At 31.5% G+C, this 23788-nt stretch overlaps 1 long non-coding RNA gene across 1 annotated transcript; it reads left to right on the top strand.

Annotated features, from left to right (window-relative positions):
* The first annotated feature begins 467 nt into the window (after nucleotides 1-467).
* LOC129317790 (uncharacterized) lies at nucleotides 468-3298 on the top strand. The gene is made up of 3 exons (XR_008595048.1): nucleotides 468-637; nucleotides 741-831; nucleotides 3151-3298. It is a non-coding gene; the product is annotated as an uncharacterized LOC129317790 (long non-coding RNA).
* The last annotated feature ends 20490 nt before the right edge of the window (nucleotides 3299-23788 follow it).

The following is a 23788-nucleotide window of genomic DNA, read 5'->3' as shown; positions in this document are numbered from 1 at the left end:
AAGAAAGGATAGAATTATCATGATACTACCAAAAAGACATGTTTTCGATTGAGTAAGGAGATCGCCAATCTATGTGAAAAATAAGGGACCCATAATTCTTATGGGATGTTTTTCACTAACTCTTGAGCTCATCTTTAGAGACAGACAATTAGAGGAATGGGATTTTGATTTTGCTTTGTGAAAGACACAAAATTAGTGTAATAACCCAAAAATAATAATAATAAAAATAAAATAATTAAGTGTATAAGTTTATGTTTTAATAGTAATTATAAGACCTTTTTTTTTGGAATTATTATGATAAAAAGGATAGTGGTTGTAGTGGCAGCTAAACAAGTTCGAATCTGGCTGAGGCAAAATGAGATATTATTTTGTTCTTTTTTACCATCCGAAATTACCAAATTACCCTTCTTCAATCTCATAAAAAAATTTTCCCCTTCTTCGATTCTTCTGGAGACCGACAAAGAGGGAGAGAGAGTCAAAGAGCAGCTGTATCGGGGGTCACCGTTGCCGGCCTCCTTCGTCGTCTTCAACGTCGGTGGTTTGTGCGTGTGACAACCGAGAGGGAGAGAGGAGAGCTTCAATCATCCAGACCTTCATTTTTGTTCTCCTCCCCTTCGTCGCTGACGAGAGCAAGTGGGTAAGCAATCTTCCGGCCAGCATCGTCGAAGGTCACCGGATTTCTCTTCTCTCTCTGTTTTGCGTAAAAATAATAATAATAATAATATTCTTCTTTTATTCAGTCTTGCTGTGGGTGTTGGTGTTGCTAGATTTTGGGCTCTTCATTCGTACGTCGTCTGTGTGTGTGAAACGGAAGACCTTTTGCTGGCAAAGGTTGCCGGATTCTTCCATGTCTTTTCGCGTTCGTGCTGTTCTGTGCTGTCTCTGTTTTGCTTCTTCCTTCTTTTTGCTGTTTGCGTAAGGGTTAAGCTCAAAAAAATTTTCCTTTTCTGCTGTGTTTTGTAGCATGTTTGATTACTCAACCATGATCTATTGTGATGAAAGAAGGATTTGGGTATTGATCTTAGTGGATTTAAATTTATGAAGTTGTTTGGAAGCTGTAAGTGGTTTGAAATTTTTAGAGTAGGAAGCTTGATGATATGCTTTGAATTTTTAATGCACTCCAGATGTTTGATAAAATATTTAAAAGAGTTGGAGTGGAGTTATTAACCATATTCAGTATACTAAGGACTAATATTATGGATCTAAATTCAGTTTGGATAAAGATATGAACTTTGGAAACATAGAAAATTTAATTAAGTATTTAATAAAATGTGATGAATAGATGTTGGTTTATGGTAACAATTAAGTCTGATGAATTGGTTACCTGGATAAGGGGGGAAAGAAAACTGATGTACTCTCATTGTTCTTACTTGACATGTAAATGGGAAAGCAAATTGGATTTGGACAAAATGAAATTCAGGATTAAAGAGGATAATTTTTGGTAAATAACTCCATTATTGTGTTGGCTATTGCTTGAGGAGGACGGTTGTGGGTTTGGATTTTATGATTTTAAATTAATTCTTGATGAGAAAATATGATAAATTTAAATGTTGATATTGAAAATTTTTGGCAAAGGGCTAGGAATCTCAATTGATTAAATTAGGAATTGATGCACAATAGGTGTTTGTTGAAAGGTTTGAGAAAGGATCATACCTCAGTCAAATGTTTTACTATGGCTGAAGTAATTTAGAGGAAATTTACAATATAAATGATGGTGTTTGGGAAAACTTGAATTTTATATATATTGATTATGAATCCATATGCAACTAGTTAAATTCTTGGGATAGTATGGTTATTGATTAATTGTTGGGTAAAGATTGGAAGATTAGAAAATCTAAGAAGAAACCTCTATATGTAAATTTTGTTACTAAAACTTAAAGTTTATTATTAATTCTGGTTGAGTGAATTCTCCTAAAGAGAGACTTGTTGGTTTAAAAGTAAAGTTCACTAAGATCCTATTATTTATTATAGGGTGATTGGGAGAAGGGTAGCTCGATTGGAGTGGTAATAAGTGAGTTTCAAACTTTGAAAGCACTACAGATAAATGAATAGCGTCCCAATTGATATTCCAATAAAATTTTTACTAAAATATTACATTTTTATACAAATCTTTTTTACAGCAATAATGTGATTATTAGATATTTTGTTGAATAAAGTATTTTATTTTTGTGAAGTTATCTTTACCAAATTTGATAATTTTATTTTATCAGTAAATAGAAGTTTGGATTATAATTATGAGATTTTCATTCTGGAACTTATTGAATTGCTACAGAGAATGATTCTTGCAAGTTTGCAAGTTCGACTTCAAAAATTTTTAATTATTCGATAAATGCAAGCATGAGCATTTGATATGAATTTTATTCTGGCAAGTTTTAATACTTAAAAGTATTCATGTGAGTTCAATTTTGAGAATGAGAATTGTATCTTGAAAGTGATGATTTTCTCACATGTTTGAAAATGGTTTTTTAAAAAAAAGGAGGGGACTTTATACGGAACACTGGTTGCTAATGGCAGTTCCTTTAGCCCTTGGCGTGCCATGGTACACCTAGCTAGTAGGGTGTTCATAGGAGGTGCTAGCCCCATGCGATGGCCAACGCACGTGGAACGGAGGGATGATTACTCGTGAGCATCGTACTCACGTTTGATTTTGTGGCTTTGAGCCGCGTTTGGTTATCATTACCCTCGTGGATTGTGTGTCCACATTTGTTTCATGGCTTCGGCGGCGTTTGGTTACTTACCTTCGTGGATTATGTGTTCACGTTTGCTTTCGAGGCATAAGCCGCATTTGGTTATATATCCTCATGGACTGTTTGTCCACGTTTGTTTAATGTTTTGATAAGTCCCTATTATATGAATTTGATTTTTTGGAAATTTCACATCCCATTGGTTTTAAATAATAAAATTATTCATAATTATTTATTTTTTTATTTGCTTCCTTGCAATCAAGTGATAATATTTTTTGATATGATATTTTAATGATTTGAGATTTTATGTAAAATTTTATAGAATTCTTTTATTTCAAAAGTTTATTAAATTGTTATGAAGATCGTTGCCTCTTTAAATAAAAAAAATTATTTTAACTTTATTTTTATTCATGTTCAATTATTTATTGTTAGGACGTTACTCACTGAAAAATTATTTTGGTCTCAGATTCATTAGTTGATGCTGATTCTACTGCCGACCTCTGAAGGGCATATGGCTATATTGGATGGAAATTTTATTTGGTATTGTTACCTCTTGATGTAAATATTTAAGATTCATGTATTTTAGTTTAGAAATAAGATTAGTTGCTCCACATAAGCTATAGTTAGAGTTTTATTTTAATATATATATAGTTGTCTGTTGGCTGGAAGGAGCTGAGCTCCTGATTGATACAATGTTTAGGAAAATTTTTGGGAGATCCTATTTATAAAGGAGGTTCTGTCAAAATTTCTATGAAAATGTTGAAACTTTGTTATGACAATTAATAACAAAAGTTTTAAAATTTTCATATAATTTGATTAATTTTTTTAAAATAAAATGAATTTTCATTTTAAGTCTTATGGGAATGTACGATGTAGTTCGCACCCGTGCCGATCACCCCCTATTTTTGGAGCGTGACAATTAGCAACCATTAAAAAAAGCTGCATCCTAGGGAGAATGACAAGATTTAAGGATGGGGTATCCTTGTATGTTATTGGTTCATCTAGATTTTTCTGGGACAAAAAATCATGATTAAGGTCCACATTTTCAAATTTTAGATTAATAAGTGTTTGGATTCTCAATTGCTTTTTTAATATTAAAATTAATTTTAATTTTTAAAAAATTATCTAGTACTTTTTCTGCTAAAAATATAAGGCATTTTTAATTGAATCTCACCCCTAATAAAGTAATTACCTATTTTCAAACTAACCCTATCTTTCCGTATTTATTGCTATTAAACACCTTATAATAAATATAAAGTCATTATTAATAAGGGCACTTTTGAAAAAAAAAAGCAATGATTACAGATCAAAAGATTAAAAATACTTAACATTTTTTAGAAAGTCAACTCAATATGTAATGATCCAAAAATTTAAATTAAACAATTTTCCTTCCCTATTGATATTTTATTTAATTATCTTTATTATATAAAAAGAGTATTGACCTAGTGAAATTTATACGGATTACTTATATGAAGGTCTAGAATTTAAATCTTACTTAAGCCAAATGATTGTTTTATTTTCCTTTATATGAGAAATTACCAAAATACCCCTCGCTTATTGTTATAAAAACATTATAATATCAATTAAAAAATTCTGATGGGGTATTGTTTTGAAATTTCCCCAACAAGATTTGGATCTTGTTTTGTAATTTTTCGAAAGAGCTTATTATTTCATGTTATCTTGCTTCTTCCTTGTCGGTCAAAAAGCGCAGAACAGAATGTGAGAGAGTTCGGGAGTGTTCTCCATTTTTCTTCTCTTCTCCGTCACATAAGCTTCGTCCTTACCGTTAGTGGACATGTCTCCTCACCGCCGGCTGTTTGCCCGTTCAGTTCCGTCAGCTGTTTGTTTGTTTTTGTCATGTGGAGTGGTTGAATTCCTTCATCGGTTCTGTTCTGTTTCGTGGCTAACGAAGGTGGTGTATGCATGCATGTTCAGTCTTTCTTTTCTTCCTCCTCAGTTGCTGAAAGTTCCGTGTGTGTGTGTGTGTATGGTAGCTTGACTATTGCATTTGTTAGCTGAAATTTTCGTCTGCTTCTGGTTTATGTAGGAGACTGAAACTTTTCTCCTTATCTTCTTCGATGCAGAGCATGTATTTATTCATAGATTTTGCGATTGAATTTCGTTTGGGGCGAGATGTTGGGTTTTTCTCTTCTTTTTCGGTTTCTATAGCTGCACCAAATGATCCTTTCGCTCCTCTAGCTGAGTTATGACATTCTTATCCCTTATTGTTGCTGTCATAAAGTTTTAGAAAGGATTGAGGTGTAGTTTCAGTCAAAATTGGATGCTGTACTACTACGGTGATGACTGAACTAAATTTGATTAATGAAAGTAAAAGCTTGGGGCTTGTTGGAATTTCTTGATTATTCATCTCACAATTTTTGTCAATAATAAATGCATGCCTTCAAGATATTTGTACAAATATGTGGGAGAAGAATTTGGTAACTTATGGGTTGTTAAAACTTTCATATTATAGCTAGGAGGAGTATTTATAATTTTGGTTCAAGTTCTTAATTGAAAATTTTAAAATACCAAAGTAAGAGAAAGGATTACTACTTGTTTCACATTTTTTAGCCTAGGGGAAGCGGAAGCTTAAGAATGATTGATATGATTTATTATGATTTATGAATGAGTATGGTTCATAAAGAAATATGAGGATAAATTAAAAGTTATCAAATGATTTAACTAACTCAAGTATATTTAAAACATAACTGGTTAGAGTGTTGTATTTAATATTGTTTGAATTGAATTCAAATGCCCAATAAGTGATTGATATTTTTTTATAAATAATTTTAGAATTACTATTTATTAGTTTGGAAATTAAGAGCACCATTATAATTAAAGTAAAAGATTAAGAGAAGCACGCTTTAAAATTTTGAAAAACTATCATGTCATGCCCTGAAATTAGAGGGTGACCTGCACGAGATATGAACTATATCCCACATCCCTTAAGCCCTAAATTGAAGAAAATCTTTTCATTTTAGTAGAAATTATAAAGTATTGAAAAAAATATTATAATAAAATATTTAATATTTTTGTATAAATTTTAGCAGAACCTCTCTTATAAATAGGATCTCCCAAAAATTCTATAACACAATATTTTACATAAAATATAATATCAATAAAGAGCTCAGTTTCTTCCAGCTAACAGACAACATATATCGAAATAGATATATATCTATAGGCTCTGTGGAGCATCTAACCTTAACTTTAAAATAAAATACATGAATTCAAATATTTACATCAAAGGAGATAATGGTAAGCAAAATTTCACCCAAAGTAGTTGTATGCCCTTCAAAGGTCAGCAGTGAGATTAGTATCATCTAATTAATCAGAGACCAAAATAAATTTTTAGTGAATAGCATTCCAACAATAAATAATTAAATGTATATAAAAGGAAAATATAGAATAATTATAAGTGCTAAAGATGACAATTTTCGCAACCAAATATTTAATAAAATTTGGCATAAGAGGTTTCTATATAACGTTAAATAAAATCTTGATTCTTTAAAGCATCATATCAAATGTCATTATCATTTATTTTTAATAAAGCAAATAACTGTATTAAATAATTATAAATATATCGTTAATCAAAACCAATAAAAAAAGACTCATCAAATGATTAAAATCTCATAATTATGGGGATTTATTAGAGCAAGTAACAAATAAAGACACATAGTCCATGCGAGTAAATAACCAAACGAAACTTATGCCATGAAATCAAACGTAGACACGCAATCCATAAGGATAAATAACCAAACATAGCTGAAGCCACAAAAGAAATATGGATGCATAATCCACTTGAGTAATGCTAACCAAACATGACTTGAAGCCGCGAAAACAACTGCGAGTACGAGATCCACGAATAACAAATATGAAACAGAGCTCATGAAATTCAAACTAGCTAGTTATTAACCAAGGCGCACCAAGGGCTAATAGAACTACCATTAGTAACTAGTGTCCTGTATAAAATTCCCATCAGTCTATTTTTAAACATGCAAGAAAATCATCGTTATAAAATACAGTTTCCACTCTCAAAATCAAACTCGCATGAATAATTTTGAGTATTAAAACTTGCAAAGATAAAATTTTGTAACTGAAATCCATGTTTGGCATTTATTGCATAACTTAAAATAACCGAAATTGATAAAAATAATCTCATTGATTTTGAAAGTATTCATCATAAGAAAACAAAAACACGTAATTCAACACCTCTTTATAATTGCCCAATATAAGAATTTAAATGACAAAATATCACTACAAGAAAATCTGTATTTAGCGAGGACCTTATTCCTCGCTAAATAAGATCTATTCCTCGCTAAAAGTAATTTAGCGAGGAATTAATTTCCTTGCTAATGCGTAGCTAAATTATGGGTCGCTAAATATTAGCGAGGAATAATTTTTTCCTCGCTAATTAGCGAGGAAGTAGCGAGGACTTATTATTTCCTCTCTAAAATTAGTGAGGCATCTAATTCCTCGCTAAGTTCATTTTTTAGCTAGGACTTTTTTAGTGAGGGATGTATTCCTCACTAAATTAGCGAGGAATATGTCATTGCTAGTTTCTCGCTAATAGATTATAATTAACAACAAAAAAAATCAAGACAGCAAACATTTAGAGATGAATTAATTCCTTGCAAATCAAACTAGTTAGAGAGGAATAATTTCCTCGCAATTTGGTCACTAAAGTGCACTATAGTTTTGTAAGAATCAAAATTTTAATTATAAATAAATCTTGTTTAATCAAGCAATTAACTAGAAAATAAAATCTAAAGTGCACAATATAATATAAGTGGTTCAATCTATCTATAATCCATATATGAAAAAGTCATATCATAATCAAGTGGTTCAATATGTTAACCACATATCAAAAGTCATACAATATTATAAGATAGTAGAGTAATAAACTCAATAAGAGTTCTAAAGTATCTCATACATAAAAAATAAAGGAAAAACTAAGGAAATAACATGGTTATTTTTCACCACCATTTGGATCCGGTTGCTTAGAAGAATTTGCACTGCTAGCACGTTGCTCTAGAGTTGGAACTATCTCACCTAAACTATGAATAGCCTCAAAAATATCTTGCTGAATGGAAAATCTCATCTCTGACATCTTTTGGCCGAATACATGTTCTATCTTGTCCTCTATTGCACGGTTAACAGCTTCTTTAAATGCAGGTGTCTGAACAAAATCTCCTACATTTAGTGTAGGATGTAAAGGTGTAGGATGTGGAGGAGTAGGATGAACAATATTAATGTTACAAGTGGTCTTGCCATGATTTCCACATACCATAGCAGCATGTGATCTAAGTCCATAAACTTTACCAGTCTTCTTCATTCCACCAACTGCCTTCAACCATGCTTGAGCCACTTGATCTTGTGAGAGAGAAGCTTGAGCTTCAATGAAGTCTCCATCATCAACATTTACATCTTGGCCTTCACCTTTATTTTCAAACATTGCAACATTCTCAAAATCTCTATGTTGCTCATCTTCTCCAATTGGCTATCCAGGTAGATGGATTTAAGTGTTATGTTTATACTTGACCTAACAAAATTAAAATTTCAATTAATTAGTAAGTAGATATAAATGAAGAAGTAAATTAATTATCATTTTTGACATTAAACTTACATATGCATTTTTGGATTTGTCATCAACCCATTAATCATCTTTTTTTTCTTGTGTATTGCCTTGTACACTTCAGATAACATTGGTCTTTTTCCTTTCTCTTTCTCCTACAAAAATAATAATCATTAATATAAATTTAAAATCAAAACATTAATGGCACAATATGAGAGTTTTACAACTTAATGACTCAAACCTTACCAATTTATAAGCATGTTCATGGGCAGGACATGATCCTCCTGAATGCAAAGAAGGATTCACCAATCTGTTCCTTGAATTAGTGGCTGTAATTTGCTTGAACTTTATAGTATTCTAGTGTTGTTTAAGTTCATTCCAATGGTCTACACTAATCCAATTGGGAATATAATCTTCTTTATATTTTAGCTTTTCTTTCAATTTATAGAATGTGTCACAGAGTCTTCTAGAGCCCACAACTTCAAAAGTGCCTCTAATTATATCTTTATCATTTTCTTCCCAATGATATAATCTCTACAATAACAATCAAATTAACAAAACCAAAGCTTTCTAAAAATTTTAATAATTGAATCTACAAATTTAAGAACAAAAAAATAAAAAATCATAACATACATTTAGTTGTTCAAACCATTTGTCTCTAATGTGAGACAGGATTGAAGTCCAAGTAGGCCATGAGCCAGCAAATGACTTTTTGATTATTTTAGTGATATCACGAATTGCACAATATGGGGTGAACCTTCATGTAAAGACAAATGTGTTTAAATTAAAAGAAAAAAATCATAACAAAACTTTTAAATCAACATCAACATATGAATCCCATTTCCAGATATGGGTAGGTGTGGTCGAACACATCTAGTGTATGAGTTGACAACTTCTATAGGATCTTTACTTTGTGATCTGGTGGAATTTGTTTCAACTCCATTACTAATGCTACTCCCCCTACCCCCTTGTATTCTTCTTCGACCTCTTCCTCTTGGCATAGCTAGATAGTATATAGAAACCTAGACAATCAGTTAACATATCAAACCTAGACAATAAGACAGGATTAACCACACATCACAGAATAAGGGGGTAATATTTAGATAGAAGAACCTAAAATAGCTAAAGCTAGCATACTTTAAAACAAGAGAGTGAGTCAAAGAACTTACCTAAATGTAGATATTTATATTTATCAAATATTCTTCTATGGATGATGGTCTATACATAATGGCCCTGTTATTCAAAATCAAGCCCTGCCAATCACATAATCTACTAAGACCTGCGAATACAGTACAACACTTGGATAGCAAAGTCACAGTCTATTTAACCATCAAATGATATAACGGGGAAATGGTGCTTCATGGCATGTGTACCCATGGCATCTAGAAATAACAAAAATATTCTCATGTTATTAGTTTCAGGGCATTGTTCTGAAGGAGAACTCAGGATATGCGGGAAATCTAAAAGAAATAATCTGGATTATAGATCAGTAACAAGCCCAAATGCTTTTCTTGATTCAACAAATAGTACAATCTGTCTCTGCCTAAATCATGAATTCATGTAGGTAATATTCAATGAAATTTGGGCATAAATCACACGGTGAAAGTCTACAAGAAATATCAAATTCAGACCTTCTGAGCATAATATCCTCCAGCCTTTTGTTTTTGCGATTTATCCTTGTTTGAAGAATCCACCGTCTGCAAGAAAAGGAAACAAGAAGAAATTTAACAAATGTTCGGAATGTGAAATCAAAGCAAGCATATCTACATACCTCCAGTAATAGACAGTTGGAAGCATATTTAATCTCCAAGTAGCTGGTACTTTTATTAAATTAAGATCTACTGTGTATAAAAATGCATGGAAAACTCATTGCTTATAATTATTAAATTTAGTTTGTTAACTTAGAAACAAGATTAAGGTTAAATACACTAAAAGATTAGAAATGAAGAATGAAATAAGATATAAAATTTAACAAGTGTAGTTTTGTCATTACCTAAAGCATGGAATCAAACGTAAGTGAGGTCACACAGAACATGTTGGAGGTCCTTAATTACATAGGAACTAAAAACATACTCCGATTTGAATAGAATATAATCTATAAAAACAGAGAGCATTAAAGATATGGTAGTTAATTCCAGTAGGTCATATCTGAAGAATTGAGAGCATTTTATATCCAATTTATATACAGTGCATTAGCTGAACATAAAGCTGAACATCATAGATATCCTCTTGAATAGTCCTAATTATCCAATGCTACGTATGCAAGTAACATTTCTGCCCAATCAACTTATCTCAACAATCTATCTAACATATTAATTAGTTTGTACACATAGAAACAAAGTTGATGACTAGTCATTAGTTTTTTTAAAAGAGAAATCTCAATAATAAGATCCAGTGGAGTTGACCTTTTGTTTTTCATGAAAATTAAAAAATTTAGTATTAAACAGAACCCAAACCATGAGATCATGGCTTATCCAATTAATGACTTACACACAAATAGCAGCCTTGTGACATTGATAATCCTCAGCTAGGATTGTTATGCAGAAAGGATGAGAAAAATTCTAGGTACATTGAGTAATGATACTCCCACTATCAAATATGGTCGTATGAGTAGCATTAGTCAATTAAAAAATATTAACAATATGCCCGTGCAAACAACATTGGTTTATGGACAATATACCTCATGGATAAATAAAAATAATCTATATCCCTTAATATCTGAGATATTAAAGGAATGCATTACCTTTTAGGCACAATGTTACTGTCAATTTCTTCAGTGAAATGCAACAAGGCCCTCTTCCACTTCACACCAACAGTCTCTTGCAAACACAATATTAATAGTAAAGAAAGAAAGAAAAGACAGCATCTAGAAATTCCATACTGTTTTAATACTCAAAATCAGATAAAATTGTTTACAATGATAATGGAAATATGTTACATACACAAGTTTCAACAAAAACTAACTTTTCTTATTTTAAAAGAAGGCAGCTATGCCACACCTTGTGCTTCTGGCAGTGTTCTAAGTTCGTATATATATGATGGCCAAATTGGGAAAGAAATTGACCTGAAAGAATTCTGGATCTGTGGAGGTATTTTTGGCCAACGATCCCTGCAAACAACCAGCAGAGCATGTTAGAATGACTATCAAGGCCATAAATTAGAAATGAAGAATGAAACAAGATATAATCTACAAAAATAGAGAGCATTAAAGATATCACCATCACCCAATTCTAGGTAGTTAATCAACTTGATTCTCCATCATCATCTTCATCCTCACTATCATACTGAGCAACTTCATTGTTCTCCTCTTCACTATCTTCCTCTTCAGACTCAAATTCAGATTCCTTAGTGTCTTGAGAATCAACAGTTTCTTGATTGTCTATGTCAAATATTTCACTGTTAATGTCCTGTTGATCCACAAGTTCCTCTTCAATTCCTTCACCTTCTACTATCAAATCAAGTCCATCATTTACTTCCGGTTCAATTATGTTTGACACTTCATCCTCTTGATACGCTAAATCTGGTGAATCTATCACACTTCTAGCTTTTATTTTATACACAACCCTCCAATCAGCTCTATCCTTTTTTCTACTAGCATATTCAACAAAATAGACTTGTTGAGATTGTTCAGCCAATATGAAGGGTTCATACTTGGAAAACCTTCTCTTGTAGTTAATATCAACAAGACCAAATTGATTATGAACCTTCCATCCTTTATTGATAGTGGGATCAAACCAATCACACTTAAACAACACAAGTGTTGTGGTTTTAAGGCTTGGGTTATGATATTCTAATTCTATTATATCATTTAACAATCCGTAGTAATCATTCTCAAAATCACCATAATACATTCCTTTAATACAGACACCACTATTCATTGTCATTTTTTTTTGAGCCATGTGAAATTGTATAGAACCTATAACCATTGACAATGTATTGAGGCCATGTTCGCACTTCTCATAAAGGACCAGAAGCTAAGTACTTTACTCGACTATCAATAACACCATTTCTTGGATTGAATACCTATAGAAAGTTAACAAGATCAAATAAATGATAAATAATTTATATAAGATATAATAAATAAAATCTTAATGCTTAAAACAGTTGAGTTTGAAACTAACATATTCTTTTAACTAAGATGCAAACTCTTCATTTGTCTTGCTCTCATTCTCATTCTTGGTTATGTTGGGGTTTTCTACCATTAATTCCTCTTCAAAAATCCTACATTTTAAAGTAGAGGTATCAGTTAAATATAGCATAAATTTAATTAAGTGTAATAATTAAGAGCTATTTTTGTTCTTACTCTTAAAAGGGCTCAATTTTAGCACAATTCAAAAGCACATATAGTGTAGCTGCATTAAATTCTTCATTATTTAAGAATCTCTTATGTATTCTTCCACTAGCATGACCTAGATGAGTAAATAATGAGAGGCATCCATCTGGTGCATCAACCTCACCACTATCATAATTTCCACCTACTCTATTTAACTTTATTTCAAAGTAAGGGAGAAAATAATATGAGCCAAAATTTGAAACTTCTTGCATCAAGTATGCTTCGCAAATAGATCCCTCTACTCAAGCTTTATTCTTAACCATTTTTTTCAAGTCATGTAAGGTCCTGTAAAAATATATATTTTACAAGTTATTTATCATGAATCAATACCTAATTACTCATTTATATAATATTTTATATATAATTTGAACAACAAACCCCTCAAATGGATACATCCATTGATATTGCACTGGGCCACCAACTTTAGCCTCATATAGTAGATGGATTGGTAAATGTTCCATAGAATCAAAGAATCCAGGGGGGAATATTTTTTCCAATTTGCAAAGTGTCACAACAATATTATTCATTAGTTTTTGCATTTCATCTACTCGCAACACATTTGAACATAAATCTCTAAAAAATATGCTGACTTTAGTTAAGACATTCCAAACTGGCTCAGGAATCAAGTCTCTTAATGCAATTGGTAGCAACTTCTCCATGAAAACATGACAATCATGACTTTTCATCTTAGATATTTGAAGAGCTTGGATGTCAACACACTTAGATAAATTTGATGCATACCCATCAAGGAGCCTTAAATTTGTAATCCATTCACACACTAACTTTTTTTGTTCCTTTCCTAAAGTATAAGGTGCTCTTGGCTTACTGGTGCTACTTTCACTTTTTTCAATCAACTCATAATTTGGATAGTTATAATATATAGAAAGATCCTTCCTTGCATTTACATTGTCTTTTGTTTTACCCTTATAATCCATAACAGTGTTAAATATGTTGTCAAACATATTTTTTTCAATGTGCATCACATCAAGATTATGGCGTATGAGATTTGTACGCCAATAAGGCAACTCCCAAAATATACTTCGTTTGGTTCAATTATGCTCATTGCCAAAACCAAGTAGCTTATTTGTCCCAATTTTTTCCATGATAGAGGGTAAACGATGCACATTATCCCATACTTCTTCACTAGATAACCTCTTTGGAGGAGAAGACTTCTCAGCTTGGCCTTTTTTGAAAGACTTCTTTTCCTTTCGAAAAGCATGATTATTTGGTAAAAATTGGCGATGAGAATCAAAGAAAGATGGCTTCCTCCCTTCTTTCAAATAAAATGCTTTACTTTGGTCCATACATATGGGGCAAGATAAAACACCATGTGTGCTCCATCCAGATAACATACCGTAAGCAGGGAAGTCATTTATAGTCCACATAAGAGCAGCTCGCATTTGAAAGTTTATATATCTAAATTAAAGAATCATATGTTTCTACACCAATCTCCCATAATGTTTTCAACTCATCTATAAGAGGTTGCAAATACAAGTCTATATTTTGGCCAGGGCTCTTTGGACTAGGAATGACAAGAGTTAGAAACATATAAAGGCTACTTATGCACATTCCTGGCAGAAGGTTGTACGGTGTGACAATTACTGGCCAACAAGAATAATTATGTGACATTTGCCTGTAGGGACTAAAGCCATCAGATGCAAGGGCCAATCGAACATTGCAAGGTTTTGCAGCAAAAGAAGGATGGCTTTGGTCAAATGCTTCTACGCCTCACCATCACAAGGATGGCTCATTACCCCTAACTCTCGACGAGTTGTTGAATGCCATGTCATATGTTCAGCTATCTTTGATGACATGTACAGTCTTTATAGCCTTAGGGTAAGAGGCATGTATCTTAAAATCTTATAAGGTATGTTATGCTTTCGCCGATCACCTTTCTTCCTAGGCTTATAATGAGGATGACCACATTTAGGACAAGTGGTTTTATCTTTATGTTATTTCCAATAAAGAATACAACCATTTACACATACATGTATCTTCTCATACCCTAACCTAAGCTTACCAACCAATTGTTTTGTCTTGTACAAGTCATTAGGCAACTTTTCATCCTTTAGTAACAATTCTTTGATTAATTGTAAAACACAATTGAAGCAACTCTGACTCATATTAAATTCAGACTTAATATTTAGCAATCTTGTCACCACAGATAATGTAGAATGTGTTCTACACCCATCAAAAAGTGGCTCTTCTGCAGCCTTTAACATTTTATAAAACTTCTCAGCTTCACAATTAGGAAACTCTTCCTCAACTTCAAACATTTGATTTCTACTAAAGGTCCCATTCGTATCAAATAAATTTGGATTAAAACTAGGATCAGCAGCTTCAAAAACCATATTGCAACATTCATTGAAAATTGGTATACTATCACCCCTCAATTGAAACCTTAAATTAACATTACATTCTTCTCTAGCCATTGCAACAAAGGGTTCTCCATGAGAGACCTATTGGTAGTAATCGGGCATAAAACCATGCCTATAAAGGTGAGTTTTGACAAGATCTATGTCAAGAAACTTTATATTATCACATCTTAAGCAAGGACATCGTATCATGCCATTAGATACAAAGTCTTTTTGAGTTATTGCAAACTCTATAAACTCATCTATGCCACTTATGAATTCTTCAGTTAACCCCTTTCTACTCTGATCTTGTCTATTGTATATCCAACTTCTATCACCCATCATTCCTCTACATTACAAAAAAAAAATAACGAGTTTCTAAGTAACAAGCTAAGGCATTCACAAATTTTAATTAATAACTCTCTATAACTTATATTAAATATAAAAAAATATTTTAGAAAGCATCTTCACAATAATTTCATAACCAAAATTCTTCACAAAGCTCAAGTTAAATCCATAAATAATTAACACCCAAACCAAACTATATCTTTGTAACAGTTAATAAAATTTTAAAAAATTCATAACTAAACTTGACCCTTTCTAATGGGTCCTTCCTCGAACCTCTTGTAGATATAAATATTTAATATAAATTCTAAACCCTTCTCTGCAAATCACATTCCCATAGCTTTAGACCAACAACCTAGTGTTAAACTCAAAGAATAAAAAAAAATCCTATCCAACTTCACCAATAGCATCAACAATAATTGAACTACCTTACCAAATGGAATCAGTTTAATTTACTAAAATTTTTTTCCACAGACCTATGGTAGCCAAGAAAGGAGAGGAATGAAAATTGAGAACCTCATTCGCCATTACATATGTGAACAGAATCAAACCAAAGAGAGGAGGGGCTGATATTCACTCCCCTAAGGAACAAGGAGGGACGATGGAAGAGGATCAAGCTTCCATAGCTATCTATGATCACTACCACAAAACAGAGACAAAAAGGGCAAAGATCGACAGTAACACAGAAATAGAAGGAACCCCTGACCTCGATGAGACTCGTTACAGTAGAACACGATGGTGACTCTAGCAGCGACAGCAACTCCAGCAATAACAGTGAAGGACGAATAAGCCAAACAGCAACTAGCTTACTCACAATGGTGGCGGTGGCAGAATCACGCTCTTAACCTCTCAGCGGTGGCGGAAGACATGCTTACTCATAACCACGTCAGCGATTTTGAAGACGATGGAGATCGAACAAAGGGGGTCTGCTCTTTCTCACGCTCTTGCTCTGTATGTTCGAAAATAAGGGCAGAAGAAAATGACGCCAGAACAAAAGGGGTGAGGGTTTCACCTAGTGAGGCACGCATAAAGAAATAAGGGCTGAGTAGGATTACTTTGCTGCGTGGGAACAAAATGGAGGGAATAATAAAATAAAATTTTAAAAAATAAATTGGAGGTATATGAAATTTAGGGGAAATATATTTTTAGGAAAATATTTTTAATATAAAAATCCTATAAAGTAAAAATAGTTATTTTATATAGAAGAGATTATAATTTTTTAAAAACAATTAATGTAGAAAGCATTATAAAATTTTAGAAAATATTTTTTATATATATTAATGTAGTACAAAATAATAGTTTGGTAAAATAGGTACATTTTTAAAAAAGTAAATACAAAATTAGAACCCTTCTAATTATTATTATTTTTTAATTTTTCTATTAACTATTTAGAGAGGAATAATCAGTCCTCGCCAATTCCTCGCTAATTAGAGAGGACCTTATTTCCTTGCTAATTTCCTCGCAATTTAAACTTTTAGAGAGGGATACAATATTTCTCGCTAATATTCCTCGCTAATTAAGCACATTAGAGAGGAACATATTATTCATCGCTAAATTTCTTCTCTAAATAATTTCTTTGAGACGAAGTTAAATTTCCTCGCAAAATTCCTCACTAATACAACCATTTACAGAGGAATACATAAATCCTCGCTAAATTTCCTCACAAATCTAATTTTTTCTAGTAGTGTATTCAATACTTAACATAGTTGTTATTAAAATGATTTACATAAATATAATATTTTAGAAAATAATTTTATGATAAAGGAGTTGGAACACTATTCAATTACATGACATTTCTTGAGTACTAAAATTCACTTTTTAGAACTCAATTAAACCTTCGTTCCTCTAAATGCCCTATCTAATATAAAAAGAAAATTTCAGTGGCATATTCAAGTTTGATAAACTCTTTCCAACTCTTATCAAGTACAAGCAACAAAACTTAATCAATATTTTATATACACATACCATAATTAATCACTCTAAATTTCAGGTTCTCATATCACCCCTTTTTTCAAACAATTCAAAGGCATTCTCAAATCACATTTTAAACATTATCATTTATAATTATCATCCATATAATTTCATAGAATATAATTTGTCTCACCATAGTTTCATAATCAAAATTCTTCATATAATTTAAGTTAAATTCATGAATAATTAATACCCAAATTGAGTATGTCTGCATAAAAACTAATGAAATTTAAAAAAAAAGTCATAATCAAACAAAACTATTTTTAATATGCGTATTAGCAAAAATCTTACAAGTATTATTATTTGAATCATAATTCCAATTCTCTTCCAATCTCCTCATAATAAAAAATTTTTTTTTTAAACTTCTTTCTAACCTTATCACAACATGATCGATCCAAATGATTTAAATTTTTTTTTAAATCCTTAATTACATGACAAAGTTTTCTCAAATTACTTGACACAAAGCTAAATTATTTAACAAAAATACGATCTTCTCTTAGACCTTTCAACAAATACCTAGTGGGTATCATTTCCTAGCTCATTCAATAAAACTTCTTAATCCTAACCACTTGTCTAAATTTTTTTTAGCATTGACAATTATATCAAATTTAAATAAAGTTTAGAGCCAAACCATCATCCTCTTGTTCTCTATAGTTTCAGCTTCAGTCAAGGTCCTTTCAAACTCGATATACATGACAGTATAGGGAAGGAAAAATAAAACTTACAACCTTATTCATCTCAGCAAACACACACAGAGAACAGCAAGAAGAAAAGTTTAAAGCTACTCACCTAAATCAATAACAACAGAGAAGAAAGACCAAGTGAATAGGGAGAGAAGAAGACGAGATTACAGCTGGACGTGGGAGAAATCTAACTCGATGCACAAGAAAGGAAGCAAATGAAAATTAACAGCGCTAGACCAAGCCCAAAAAAAAAAAAGAGCTTACAACCACCCTCTCCAACTCTAGCAGCTGATTTCCTCACGCACACTAGCGACTTGATCGTGAATGGCAGAACAGAGTAGCAGCATGAAAAATAATCAAAAAGATGGGAAGGATGATAAAGAACCTGGTGTTGCAAGACAGCACAACCACTACCGCCATCGGAGATGTGAAGAACGGGGGAGGAGTGCAATGGCGGTGGAGAATCAGAATGCTCGTGTCGGTGAAGGGAAGGAAAGAAATGAGCTCGACCAATGGTCTATTTTCGTGTAACACACATATAAATTCTGAACAAAAAGGATAATTGAGAAAACTACAAGAAACGCCCCAAGGAAAAAGAAAAGGCACAAATTTTTTCATAATTGAAAACAAAATAAAACCACACTTTTCAATAAAATTCAAATTATGGAACTTCAAAAAAATACTAGATAAGTTCCTTTAAACTACTTCTATTCACTTGCTATAAAATTAATCTATATAAAATATTAATTAGGAGAAAATTAATTTACATTAATTTAGAAAAAAAATTTGGGTCATTACATATCAAGTTTTAAACTACTTCTATTCACTTGCTATAAAATTAATCTATATAAAATATTAATTAGGAGAAAATTAATTTACATTAATTTAGAAAAAAAATTTGGGTCATTACATATCAAGTGAGCGGGTAGCATTACGAATAGATTTCTAGCAAAGTGTTTATAAAAATTTTTATTTAACTTTTATTGTTATTCATTTATAAATTTTATAAATATCATTGTTGATCCTATTTTTTCTAATAATTGTCTTATTAATGAAAATATCTTTATTTTACTGGTGATTTATATTGTTGATAAGTAATGGTTGAAACGTGCATATGATAAATGATATATATATATATTTTAAAGTAGTGTAATTACTGAATTTTATGTTGATATAAAATTTTTAATGCAATGATTCATGTATGGAGGAAGTAATAATAAATTTGGACAATGAAAAATGATGGTTGAGTGATGTTTGAAATAGAAAATTTTTGAAATTGTTTTCTTGCTCCATATATGCTTGATTTTATTGGGGAGGATTGACTACATAACGTTAGATGCTAACAGCAATCCCCGTTAGCCCTTGGCATATCATGATACACCTAATTAGTAAGGTACTTATAGGTGATGCTAGCCTTATGCAAAGGCCGTCAAAATAGAAGGATGGTTATTCATAAGTATCGTACTCACTCTTATTTTTGTAGACTTCATGCTTGTGCTTGATTCATGGCTTCTGCCGCACTTGCTTAGTGGCTTTCAACCATACTTAACTAGTTACTTACCATCGTGGATTGTATGTCTACGCTTGATTTGTTATTTACCCTTATAGACTATATGTCCACACTTGTTTTTTGTTTTGATAAAGCCCTCCTAAATTTAATTTAAAATTTATCATTTCTCTTGTAATTCTTTAAAAAGTACTTTAGCAAACAGCACTATTATTGGAGTTTTTTATATTTTATGAGTAGTAAAATTTTTTAATACATTTATCTGGTTCTAATAGCATTGTTTAATTTCACAATTATATTATTGAGAAAAATCATTATTTATTTCTAACTTAAGTATATGATTCATTATTTAATTAGGTCATTTTGAATTAAATTTATTATTTATTATCTTCATATTTTATTTATTATAATTTTGATTGGAATGCTAGTCACTGGCAATTTCTTTAGTCTCAGATATTGTAATTGATCCTAAACCTCTAATAGATCATTGAGGGGCCTTTTTTCTTTTTGGAAAAGAGGTTGCCTATTGTGATTATTGTTTTTGGTAAAACTATATATTTTATTTTGTAATCATAATTTAGTGCTCCACATGCATCATAATTAGATCCTAGTCTTATTTTGTTATTATGTCAATTGCTAGAATAGAGCTAGCCTCTTTGTTGGTTTAGTTGATAGGTTTTATCTTTGTGGAAATTTTAGGAGGTCCAAATTACATGGGAGACTCTATTAAAATTTTTATAAAACATTTAAAACTTTACGAACTTTGTTATTATATATGACTTACATATATTGATATTTTAGCTTAAGTTTTTGTTAATCAAAGCTTATGGATTATGAATTCATCTCATATTTCATGCCGATCATACCCTTAGTATTGAGATGTGACATAATAGAGATGCAAACCACAATTAAATTCAATAATCTAAGATTAAACTCAACAATTAGAAAGTTATTTTAAGATATACAAACCAAATATGAAACAAGCCACAAGAACAAAGAACATAGCTATAAGGGGAAAGAAAAAAAGAAAACTAATCCCAATTCCAAAAACCCAAAATTTATCACAATCCTTTTGGACATTTTATCAAATATCTTATGTGCATAATGTTCAAACGATAAATCTAAACTTTAATTTCTTCAAATCTCATCCCAACATTTTCTAATGTCATTATAGACAAACATAAAGAAACACCAGACAAGAGACAAAGAAAGAACTTACAATTAATTTGAAGCCAAACTTCCCAAGTGCTATCGATTGAAGTCAAAGACACTACTGTCATGAATGATGTCGTCTAGTTCTAGATTTTGGGTCTGGGGTTTTGGGTTTTTGTTAAAGAAAATGGTTTTGTGACGTTAGGGTTCTAAGCTTACAGAGAGGAAGAAGACTATAAATGCCCCAAGAAGGAGGGTGAATTAGGCTAATTGAAAATTTAAATGAAATGCAGTAATAATAAGTGAGATGAAGGAATGAAATCACCAATCACAAGAGTTAGATGAGAAGAGCTTGACACAAGTGATTTATCTTAATTTGACTCCTACCACTTGAGTCTACATCTAGTCTTGAAGAACCTTCTAAGATTTTCAACTATATTACTAAGACTAATTTAGGCTCTTGGTTGCCTTAGTACATAAGCAGACTTCTCAATAAGTCTTAAATTCTCCCCCTTACAAAAGTAATAATAAATTCCCTTAATCTCCCCGAGCTTGAGTTCCTCTGTTTTGAAGATGTAAAATAGGGATAAATAGAGTAAGTTCAAAAATGAACTACTACTGCTTTTAAACTCTCTTTTTAGAGTAAACATATAATCAATGAAGCTCTCTAATAATAAATAATATATAGAAGGTAGGTAAGCTTTAATACTTAAATAAATTCAAAATGTTCTTGTTGTTCTAATTCTTCGTCTCCTTCTTTAGGTTTCATAAATGAGTCTATTTATAGTTGGGAATCATAAATAATTTGTTAGACTCATAAATTTTTTTGTTAGAGGTTGCCCCCAATCTATTTCCTTCTAGCTTTGAGTTTTCTTGAATATTCAAGCTTCTCTAAGGTTCTCTGGTGGATTAGCTAATGGAATAGTGCTTTATAGTAGAGACTTCCTCTTTCGTATATTAATGACTAAAAACATTAAATGCTTCTGATAAAAGTGATTGAAACTTATATGTTTTGGTATAACAAAAAACCAGCTTAGTGAACAAAAACAAACATGAGCAACCAGAAAAAAACTTTAAGGAAATAATTGTGTTTGAATATCATTTGGTAAAGATATATAGTGAACACAATTGATTTTAGATAAAAAGAAAGATTAAAAGATGAGTTCTGATGACCTTCAAAAGAGATACAAAAAATAGAGCACAAAGAGTCAAAGTAGTACCGGTGTTATCATGTTTTAGCACCAATGTCACAATGAAAAGCAGACACAGAAAGAAGGTTATAGCACAAGTGTTGTCCTTGTAGTACCAGTATAATCCAATACATAAAGATGAAGATTTTTGATATTTTTAGAAGAATTAGAATATTTATAAAAAGATTATTTAGCACTGGTGTTAAAAGGAAATAATATGAAAGTAACATATCAATCAAATCTCTTTATAGGACAGAAGTAAGGACAGTACTAATGTTATGGTATTAGCACAGGTGTTGTACAAACTTGAAAAAATATAGTATAGGTGCTAACCAAGTAACACAGGTGTTGTTTTAATTCAACTAAAGATAAATGAAGAATAAAAACAATGTTAAATAAATAGTACCAGTGCAAGGAAAAAGATTCAAATAAAAGACGCTCAATTGCACAGGTTTAAAAGGATAACACCGATGTTAGAACGAGTAGGACCGATGTTATATGAAACACGAATTAATAGAATAGTGAGAATAATAAGGGTAGCACCGGTATTAAAACTTCTAGTATCGATGTTAGCAATACTTAAAAATATTTTTGAATAAGACAGCTTCAAGTACAAAGATTATAATTAAGTCAAATACTTAACTAACAAGATAGCATACCTTATATTACGCATAAGCTTTTACTTAGTCAAATTTAACATTAAGCCTATTAACTTGGTTTAATTTAAGAAAGCTTGAAACACACAAAACTTCTCTTTATTTTGTAATCATCAAAACTAGTGTTCAATATTTCTCCCCCTTTTTGATGATGACAAAACTCAGATGCAAAGTGTTAGTTCTCGAAGAGACTTTGATCTCTATTTCTTAAAAGATATAAACATAGAGAGAAGAAATGCATACTATATATATTTAAAAGAAGTTAAAAATCAGAGAAAATTTAATCAGATAAACAAGAAAACATTTAAACAATCACTTAGTTCACTTCTTAAAAATAGTACTAAAGAAATCCATTAACTCATGGAATTTCTTAGTAGTGGGAGATGAAGATTTGGGTGTTTTAAAGGGTTGAGAGGATTGAGGTTTAGAGGGTTTGGATGAGGATTGAGGCTTAAAAGATTCTGAAGGCTTTACTTTAAATCTAATGAGTATAGGCAAGGCACTTTTTGGTCTTCTCACTACAAGTTGACCCTTATGCTTGCCACTTCCTGAATCTTCAACCACTTGCTTATCTAACCTACTATCTTGAATCTTACTGTGAACCTTGCTGCCTACCTTGTTTTCTAACTCTGCATCACTCTTCTCCCCCCTTTTGTCACTAGCAAAAGGCTGGGATAGATCAACAAGAACAAAAAAGTTAGAGAAAGGCACATAGGATGTAAAAGTACTACTTTCCATCCAAACTAGTCTATTCTTGAACCTTAGTGGAGGATTAAAAACTGCACCAAATTCCAAATAGCAGTGAGTGGTGTAGGAGACAACACAAAATCAGGATTTCTTTTAATTAAGTCTTAATAGGCAGCTGTATAGTTGATCCCAAAGAAGAATGGAGTAGAAGGTAGAGGTGATTGTGCAGACTCCAATTCTTCTTCATTATCAGATATCTCAATATACTCTATGGCAATCTTAGCCACAACTAGTACAAGCTTGTTGCTGTCTGAAGCATATGACTTAGCTCTTTTTGAACTATCTTCAAACATAGCTCTTAGTTTAAAATCAGTAGAAGAAATTAGTCCAATCCTCATATTTCTAATCTTGAAAGGTATTTATATGTCACTGTCAATGTCTTCCTCAGTCCCCTTCTTTGAAGTAGAGGTACTGGATGTGTATAATGACACAAAATCCTCAATAAACTGTGTTCCGTCATTCTCATCTAGAGAGACACTAGTAAGTGTACCAATCTTAAAGGGAGAATAATGCTTAGATAAGTCCCTTGGTCTACCTGGTATACCTCCCAAACTCAAAACTTGAGCTCTCAACAAGCTAATTTCTTCTTTAAAT

This window comes from Prosopis cineraria, unplaced genomic scaffold (genome assembly GCF_029017545.1).
Source record: "Prosopis cineraria cultivar Desert tree isolate PC_DT_omini unplaced genomic scaffold, ASM2901754v1 PC8, whole genome shotgun sequence".
NCBI lineage: Eukaryota > Viridiplantae > Streptophyta > Magnoliopsida > Fabales > Fabaceae > Prosopis > Prosopis cineraria.
Note: the sequence above shows the minus strand (reverse complement) of the source record. Positions and strands in the feature narration are given on the sequence as shown.